This window comes from Petaurus breviceps, unplaced genomic scaffold (assembly GCF_028583685.1).
Source record: "Petaurus breviceps papuanus isolate PSGF00001 unplaced genomic scaffold, PetGlider_PUasm1.0 90895, whole genome shotgun sequence".
Taxonomy (NCBI): domain Eukaryota; kingdom Metazoa; phylum Chordata; class Mammalia; order Diprotodontia; family Petauridae; genus Petaurus; species Petaurus breviceps.
This window is the reverse complement of record NW_027187372.1, coordinates 29,963,039-29,969,234: the sequence shown is the minus strand read 5'-3', so window position 1 is coordinate 29,969,234 and position 6,196 is coordinate 29,963,039. Positions and strand designations below refer to the sequence as shown.

At 45.4% G+C, this 6,196-nt stretch overlaps 1 pseudogene; it reads right to left on the bottom strand.

Annotated features, from left to right (window-relative positions):
* Positions 1 to 3,638: 3,638 nt before the first annotated feature.
* On the bottom strand, positions 3,639 to 4,837 carry LOC138151248 (carbonic anhydrase 7-like; annotated as a pseudogene).
* Positions 4,838 to 6,196: the final 1,359 nt, after the last annotated feature.

Below are 6,196 nucleotides of genomic sequence, written 5' to 3'. Positions count from 1 at the left end.
GGAAGATTGGACATCGCCCCCTCATGTTTTCCTTGACAATTTCCACTCCTCCTTTGGAATTGGGCTGGAGGGATGGAGCTGAGGGATAGAATCTAGAGTTTCCAATGGGCTTAATATGAACTCCAGCAAAGTCTCAGCCCCACAGACATCCTCAGAGAAAGGAGTGGCCCAGGACAGAGACCCATGGAGATCAGACTGGGATGGGTTCACTTTCCTGCCTTGTATTTATGGACAACAAAAAGAAAAACTTGTAAAATAAATTTCCAGATTGAGAAGCTGCTTGTCTAGAACTGAATGTTGATGTCTTCATGGTCTAAGGGAGATTATTTGTCCACCTCCCTGCCTCTAGGCAGGACTACATTTATACTTTCTCAGACAGATGAATAAATGATGGTCCTGGTCCTGGAATGCTACAACCTTTCTCCTCCTTGCATAACCTTCAATCCTGCCTGCTAGAATGAAGTACTTTACTATCATTTACTCCCTGACATGGAACATCCCCTGAGTATAGAGTCCTATACTGGGTAATTGTGTGTGTGTGTGTGTGTGTGTGTGTGTGAGAGAGAGAGAGAGAGACAGACAGACAGACAGACAGACAGACAGACAGAGACAGAGAGACCAAGAGACAGAGAGAGTAGATGGGGGGGGGGGGGGGCGGTGCTAAGAGATGGGGAGGATTCAGTGAAAGGAGAAGACAGTTGTCCAGTCTTCTTCTGGGAGTGACACAGGCTCTGTCTCCAGAGAGTCTCAGTTTGATGGGGGTGCCAAAGTAACTGCCACTAAGGTGCTCCCAGAGTGAGAGGAAGCCAGACCACACCTTCCTAACTTTCCCACCAAAAACAGACAGAAGATACAAAAGCAAAACAGTGAATCTGAATTCTTTCAACATTATTGTTCTATGGGGTGAAAATAATACTCAGACAATGCTAAGAAACTATATTGCTTCACCTTCAAGAATTCCCAGTGTGGGAATTCCATATCCATGCAGTCCATAATTCCACAGAGCATTTTGGTATAGTGGGTAGGTTACTAGACTTGGAGTCAGGAAGACCTAGGTTCAAATCCTGACCCAGCTACTCACCAGCTATGTGACCTTGCCCAAGGTCACACATTTTTAGTGGCAGAGCCAGAACTACTCAAACACACGCCTTCCCACTCCACACACCTCCATGTCTCTGGGAAGACAAGAGGTATCCAAGGGAGCTGCTCTCTGTGGATGTCAGGTTGACGTCATCTTTCTCTCTGGGACAGGTCTTGGAGGGAGGGAGGACAATGAGGCTGTTCTAGATAACCTGTCAAGGTTCCTCCTTTGTTTTTATGGCCTTCACTTGTTTCAGGCACTGCCTTCTCATCCCGAGAGCTGCCCTTCACACTGGTGGAGACATTAATGGGTCTGTGTTTCAGGGAAGAAAACTACCTGGAAATGACCAGTTTGAATCTTGGTCCTTTAGGAGTGGTATATATATTCAGCTGAGTTCTGGGCCCTTCACACTCCTCAGTTTATTCTCCTGCCCTCTTGTTGTTTTCCAGGATCTCTTCCTCTCCTTTTTCATCCTGGGGGTGGGGTAGCTGTGACTACTCCTGGTGTGTTCTTCCCAAGGGACACTACACAGATGAGCCTTCCTCTGAGCAAAGATATTGGGGCCAACCTGGACCTTGAGTGACCTCCTTTGGGTCACTTCCCCCCAAAGGGTGGGAATTCTCATAGGATCATAGAAAAAGAGCTGGAAAGGGTCTTAGAGGTCACTTAATCCAACCCCTTTATGTTACAGATGAGAAAAATTATGTCCAAAGATGTTAGATGACTTATCCAAAGTCATGTAGATAGCAAGTGGCAAAGCTAGGACTTGAACCCAGGTCCTCTGACTCCAAATTTAATGTACCTTGAGAATATCCTGCCCTCTGGGCCTTCATCAGTCAGAAGGGACAGATAGGTAATTGCCAAAAAAGCATTCATATTGGATGGCTCTGCTAATCATTAACTGTGTGGCTTTGGAGAAGCCATTCATCTTCTCTGGACCTCAGAAACTTGAGGTCATCTCATCTGTTAAATAAGTGAGCAAAAATGTAGGACCAAGACCATTTCCCAATAGACAAGTGGTCAAAGGATACAAACAATCTTTCAGGAGAAAAATTGTAAATTATTGGCAGTGATATGAAACATTGCTCCAAATCACTAATAAGAGAAATATAACTTAAAATAGCTCTGTGGTTTCTTCTCATGCCCCTTAAAATCAGTAAAGATGAAAAGTGCCAATGCCTTCTGGTTGGTCTCCCTGCCTCTAGCCTCTCCCTGTTCCAATCCACCCTCCACTCAGCTGCCAAGGTAATATCCTAAAGCATAGGTATGACGATGTCACACCCCCTACTCAGAAAACTCCAGTGGCTCCCTATTACTCCCAGAGGCAAACATTCAATGCTCTGATAAGCAATTAAAGCCGAGGCTCAGGTAGGTGACATAATAGATAGAGCACTGGCCTTAGAGTCAGGAGGACCTGAGTTCAAATCTGACCTCAGATACTACTAGCTGTGTGACCCTGGGCAAGTCACTTAACCTCAATTGCCTCCCCAAAACAAACCAAAAAAAAACCCTTTACAACCTGGTCCCCTCCTACCTTTGCAGTCTCTCTTCACTTACTTCCCCTCCACACATCTCCAATCCACACCTGCCTGCTTACTGCCCTTCACACATGACACTCAGATTCTGCCTTTGCACTGACTGCCCTCTGCCTGAAATGTTCTCCCCCCTCATCTCCTTCTTGTCATTGAGTCGTTTTCAGTCATGTCCGACTCTTCATGACCCCATTTTTTTGTCACATTAGTGTTTTTAATGGTTGGCAGTGCAATAGCAGAAAACAAAACAAAACACTCACAACAACCCCCTACCCCCCAAACCTACAGCCTTCTGTAGCTCTGTTTCCAGGGCCTAGTTTCAGTATTCAAGGTAAGTGGCACTGGGAAGGGATCTCCCGCCTGGTGGAATTACTGCTTTTGTGTTGCCAACAGCTGCCCATGGCCTTGGAGCACAGGGCCTTGTCACAGCAGAGGGTTCAAGAAGGGGCCAGAGCTGCTGGAGGGGAAGAGAAAAGTGCTTTTTTCCCTAGGGAAGGAGTTTGCATTGTGGATGGGACAGATGGGGAAGTGACCCCTGGGAAAAGGCAGGCAGGTCGAACCCCAAGAGTCATTCCTGACAGTTACTAATATCTACCTCCCTTCTCCATTAACCAGGACCTAGGAAGCCATCCTCTCCTTCTCCCATTTCTCACTCCTCCTGGTGACTCTAACCCAGATAGATTTTAAAATCTGCAGTCTGCCCCTCCTTGGATTTTTTTAAAAGGCTGGCCAGTTTCAAAGCTGTCAAAGGATCATGGGATAGCAGAGTAGTTGGGAGTAGGGGGTTTCTTAGCACTTAAATCAGGTAATTCCTTTAGTAAGGACGCCTAAAGCAAATCATAAATGGACTGGAGGGAACTAAATAATGCCCTTGAAATAGCCATTCTCTCTTTTACCCTGTCTCCAGCCCCTAAATGGCTCTGAGAAGTCAGTCCATGACCAACGGCCACACACCTGGTTTGGTCTTAGCTGATTCGGAAGCACATTGGACCTCATTGCTGTTACCACTGACAGCATGACCCCCTTCAGGACTGAAAAGAGGCCTGAAATACTCTATCCTTCAGTGTTTGAGAGGCGGGAAATTGTTCACCATGTGGACCTTCTCATCATCCTCTGCAGTGAAAAGGAAGCGATGGAACTTTTCCATCTATCTCTTTTGAAGTTGTGATGGGCTCCTTGAGCACTATGTAAGCCATACTGTCATTCAGGGGTGGTGAGGTCAGGGACCCTGGGTGGGTACAGTAGTGGAGGTTCATGGGTAGGAGGAATTGTAATTGAATCAGTTGGACTGGGCTTTATCTCCCTGAGAAGGGAAGTCAGCAGACTCTGGTTTAGGATCCTCCAGGAGCAGTTTAGAGTTTGACCCTGACCATGCACAGGGTATCTGTTAGCCTATTCATGCTGGTGTATTTGTCTCCAGTCTCCAGGAAGATGCCAGCCACAGCCAGACCATCCGGGGCTGCAGCTGCTTCTGTGGAGGTCTTGGTTTTTTTCCCATTCCAGTGGAACAAATGGAGCCCACTGGAGGACATTGTGTGCTTTGAACCTACGTTGTATTTTTTCCACAAGTGAAAATGAAACTGCTTCAGCCTGTGGGGCTGATCTAGGGACCACCATGCACCCTGTCCTCCTGGTTCTAACCCCAGGCATGGTGGCCAATCACACTACTACTACTACTGCTACCACTGTTGCCCTCCATTGTCTGTCTTGGCTACAGCTCTGGCTCCCAGGACTTGTTCTGCTTCATTTGGGATTTTTTTGGCAGAGATACTGGGGTGGTTTACTATTTCCTTCTCCAGATCATTTTTACAGATGAGGAAACAGAAGCAAACAGGGTTAAGTGGTTAAGTGACTTGCCCAGGGTCACACAGCGAGTGTCTGAGGCTCAATTTGACCTCAGGTCCTCCTAACTGTAGGCCCAGGGCTCTCTCCATTGTGCCCGCAAGGTGGGTCAGTAAGGTAGACTCTAAGGTTTAACTTAACTCCAAGATTTGGAATCAGATCATATGAATCTTCCATAAATAATTCCCTCAATGTCTCTATGGAGCTATCTTGCTTATCAGTGCAATTTGCCTTTTTTCCTTCCTTTGAGATCCTTGAAAAAAGTTTATGCTAATGACAACACTGACATTCCTAAATTGTCGAAAGTTTGCAAAGAAGTGTATATTCATGGATTTACTTGAGCCTCACAATCGTCTTGTAAAAGAGGTTCTACAGCTGTCATTCTCCCCATTTTACAGATGAGAAAACTGGGCAACAAAAAGGCTAAGTGCCTAAGCTACAGTCACAAAACTAGCAAGAACTGAAGTTGGTATTTGGAGTGGTCTTTTTGACTCCATGTCCAGCACTTTTTCCTGTAAGGCAAAGGTATCAAACACTTAGCCAGTGACACCAATGCCAACAATATTCCCTTGACTGAGGGGAATTAGATTAAAACTTAAGTGGAAAATATTTAACAAAATAAATGAAAATACAACAACATAGCTAATGTTAATATTGGGACAGCTAGGTGGTGGAATGGATAGAGGGCTGGATCTGGAGTCAGGGGGACCTGGGTTCAAATTCAACCTCAGACACTCAATAGTTATGTGACCTTGGGCAAGTCACTTTACCCTGTTTGCCTCAGTTTCCTCATCTGTAAAATGCACTGGAGAAGGAAATGGCAAACCTTCTAAGATTTCTGCCAAGAAAAACCCAAATGGGGTTATGATGGATTGGGCACAACTGAAACTTTCTCAATAACAAAAATGCTAATATGTTGTTTTGTAAGTCAATTTTCAGCCAGAGGGATCTTATATGTAATTCAGTGGCCCCATTTATATTTGAATTTCACACTCCTTCACTAAGCCATACTACCTCTGTAAGTAATAATTTCTTATTCATTTCATTAACATTTAATTAATTATTGCTTTAATTTTAATTATCAATAAAAATGAACAATAATAAACAGTAATTATATATACTTTTGGTTATAGCTATTTCTACCACTGTCCAAGTGGGCTTGCAATGATTACCCAAGGTTGTTCGGCCAGGGGTCAGAAAGAGGAGGAAGTTGCCATAACAGGAGCTTACCACCCCACTCTAGGACCTCATTTTGAGCCTCTTTTAGGGTTAGCTAAATGGCCATTGTGTCTAGTAGCAGGGAGGAAGGAGGGAATGAGGGGACCAAGGGAGTGAGGGATGAGAGATGGAGTACATAGGAAAGGATGGAAAACAAGAGAGAAGAAAGGAGGGACTGAGTCCTCTCATGGGAGATAAGAGGTAAAGAAATTAAGGGGCAGAAAACAGGGCTGTGAGTAAGTAGCTTTTATAATTTTTTAAAGAGGGATTGATAAGGGAGGGGACAGAAGGTAGAGGTGGGACCAAGCTTGAAGACGTCATTCTGGACTGTATAAAACAGAGGCGATCCTGGAGTTAGAGAGGGAGAGACAAAGAGAGAAAGGGAGGGAGGGAGGGAGGGAGGAAAGCTCTTTCCACCAGCCCAGAAACTGCCTTCCTTGGAGTGTGAGCTGAGGCTCCAGCAACCCCTGCTGTCCCGTCAGCCCTGGGGCTGAGCCAAGGTAAGTGGCATCTCAGCATCCAC